This window comes from Arachis stenosperma, chromosome 10 (assembly GCF_014773155.1).
Source record: "Arachis stenosperma cultivar V10309 chromosome 10, arast.V10309.gnm1.PFL2, whole genome shotgun sequence".
Lineage (NCBI taxonomy): Eukaryota > Viridiplantae > Streptophyta > Magnoliopsida > Fabales > Fabaceae > Arachis > Arachis stenosperma.
The window spans coordinates 81,370,543-81,373,868 of NC_080386.1; the positions used below are offsets into that span (position 1 = coordinate 81,370,543).

The following is a 3,326-nucleotide window of genomic DNA, read 5'->3' on the forward strand; positions in this document are numbered from 1 at the left end:
CTAACTACTTTTCCCTCTCTAATTTTCGAAAATACCTCTCTCTTTTTCAAAAAAATTCTTTTTAATTAATTAATTGTTTTAATTTTAATTCTATCTTATCTTTTAATTTTCAAAAATACTAACCCCTTTTTCAAAATTATTTTCGAAATTTCTCCTCTCTTTTCTTATTCTATTTAATTATTTAATTACTAACACTTCTCTTCACTCTTCTCCCCTTTCTTTTTCTACTAACATAAAGGAATCTCTATACTGTGACATAGAGGATTCCTCTTTCTTTTCTTGTTTTCTTCTCTTTCATATGAGCAGGAACAGGGAAAAAGGCACTCTTGTTAAAATTGATCCTGAACCTGAAAGGACTCTGAAAAGGAAACTAAGAGAAACTAAATTATAACAATCCAGAAACAACCTTTCAGAAATTTTCGAACAAGAGAAGGAGATGGTAGCCGAAAATAATAATAATGCAAGGAGAATGCTTGGTGACTTCACAAAGCCAACGTCCAAGTTTGATGGAAGAAGCATCTCCATTCCTGCCATTGGAGCCAATAATTTTGAGCTTAAGCCTCAACTAGTTGCTTTAATGCAACAAAACTGCAAGTTTTATGGACTTCCATCTGAAGATCCTTATCAGTTTTTAACTGAGTTCTTGCAGATCTGTGAGACTGTAAAGACGAATGGAGTTGATCCTGAAGTCTACAGACTCATACTTTTCCCTTTTGCTGTAAGAGACAGAGCTAGAATATGGTTGGATTCACAACCTAAGGATAGCCTGGACTCCTGGGATAAGCTGGTTACAGCCTTCTTGGATAAATTCTTTCCTCCTCAAAAGCTGAGCAAGTTGAGAGTGGATGTTCAAACCTTCAAACAAAAAGATGGTGAATTCCTCTATGAAGCTTGGGAAAGATACAAGCAGCTGACCAAAAGATGTCCATCTGACATGTTTTCAGAATGGACCATATTAGATATATTCTATTATGGTCTCTCTGAATTTTCGAAAATGTCATTGGACCATTCTGCAGGTGGATCTATTCACCTAAAGAAAACGCCTGAAGAGGCTCAAGAACTCATTGATATGGTTGCAAATAACCAATTCATGTACATTTCTGAGAGGAATTCCGTGAATAATGGGATACCTCAGAAGAAAGGAGTTCTTGAAATTGATACTCTGAATGCCATATTGGCTCAGAACAAAGTGTTGACTCAACAGGTCAACATGATCTCTCAAAATCTGAATGGATGGCAACATGCATCCAACAGTACTAGAGAGGCAGCTTCTGAAGAAGCTTATGATCCTAAGAACCCTGCCATGGCAGAGGTTAATTACATGGGTGAACCTTATGGAAACACCTATAACTCATCATGGAAAATCATCCAAATTTCTCATGGAAGGATCAACAAAAGCCTCAACAAGGCTTTAACAATGGTGGACGCAATAGGCTGAGCAATAGCAAGCCATATCCATCATCTTCTCAGCAACAGATAGAGAATTCTGAACAAAATACTTCTAATTTAGCCAATCTAGTCTCTGATCTGTCAAAGGCCACTTTTAGTTTCATGAGTGAAACAAGATCCTCCATCAGAAATCTGGAGGCACAAGTGGGCCAGCTGAGTAAGAAAATCATTGAAACTCCTCCCAGTATTCTCCCAAGCAATACAGAAGAGAATCCAAAAGGAGAGTGCAAGGCCATTGATATAATCAATATGGCCAAATGCACAAGGGAGGAGGAGGACGAAAATCCCAGTGAGGAAGACCTCTTGGGACGTCCCTCAAGCAAGAAGGAGTTTCCTATTAAGGATCCAAAGGAATCTGAGGCTCACATAGAGACCATAGAGATTCCATTAAATCTCCTTCTGCCATTCATGAGCTCTGAAGACTATTCTTCCTCTGAAGAGGATGAAGATGTAACTGGAGAGCAAGTTGCTAAATACTTAGGAGCTATCATGAAGCTGAATGGCAAGTTGTTTGGTAATGAGACTTGGAAAAGTGAACCTCCCTTACTCATTAGTGAACTGGATACCTGGATTCAGCAAATTTTACCTCAAAAGAAACAAGATCCTGGCAAGTTTTTGATACCTTGTACCATAGGCACCATGACCTTTGCAAAAGCTCTGTGTGATCTGGGGTCAGGGATAAATCTTATGCCACTCTCTGTAATGGAGAAGCTGGGGATCATTGAGGTACAACCTGCCTTGTTCTCATTACAATTGGCAGATAAGTCATTGAGACAAGCTTATGGATTAGTAGAGGACGTGTTAGTAAAGGTTGAAGGCCTTTACATCCCAGCTGATTTCATAATCTTAGACACTAGGAAGGAAGAGGATGATTGCATCATCCTTGGAAGACCTTTCCTAGCCACAGCAGGAGCTGTGATAGATGTCAACAGAGGTGAATTAGTCCTTCAATTGAATGGGGACTACCTTGTGTTTAAGGCACATGGCCATCCCTCTGTGACAAAAGAGAGTAAGCATGAAGAGCTTCTCTCAGTTCAGAGTCAAGAAGAGCCCACACAGTCAAACTCTAAGTTTGGTGTTGTGAGGCCACAACCAAACTCTAAGTTTGGTATTAAGACCCCATATCCAAACTCTAAGTTTGGTGTTGGGACTATACAACATTGACCTGATCACCTTGTGGCTCCATGAGAGCCACTGTCAAGCTATTGACATTAAAGAAGCGCTTGTTGGGAGGCAACCCAATTTTATTTATCTAATTTTTATTTTATTCTATATTATTGTTATTTTGTGTTTTATTAGGTACATGATCATGAGGAGTCACGAAAAAAATCATAAAAATTAAAAACAGAGTCAAAAACAGCAGAAAAAAATTCACACCCTGGAGGAAGCATAGGCTGGCGTTCAACGCCAGTAAGATGCATCTGGCCGGCGTTCAACGCCAGAACAGAGCATCATTCTGGCACTGAACACCAGAAACAAGCAACATTCTGGCGCTGAACGCCAGGAATGTGCCCAGAGAAGAAAAGCTGGCGCTGAACGCCAGTAACAAGCATGAAACTGGCGTTCAACGCCAGAAACATGCTTTACATGGGCGTTGAACGCCCAGAATGTGCACCACACGGCGTTTAAATGCCAGAATGGTGTGCAAAGGCAATTTACATGCCTATTTGGTGCAGGGATGGAATTCCTTGACACCTCAGGACCTGTGGACCCCACAGGATCACCTCAGGATCTGTGGACCCCACAAGATCCCCACCTACCATATTCCCACCTTACCTCCTAATCCTAGTTTTTGTGATTACTTTTTCCCATGTCACACTTCCCAACACTCTTCACCAATCACCTCAATTCCTCTTCCTAATTACCCCCTTCACCAC

General features: G+C 40.5%; 1 non-coding gene across 1 annotated transcript; it reads right to left on the reverse strand.

Annotated features, from left to right (window-relative positions):
• Window positions 1-832: 832 nt before the first annotated feature.
• Window positions 833-936, reverse strand: LOC130959191 (small nucleolar RNA R71). Its single transcript, XR_009078286.1, has one exon. It is a non-coding gene; the product is annotated as a small nucleolar RNA R71 (small nucleolar RNA).
• Window positions 937-3,326: the final 2,390 nt, after the last annotated feature.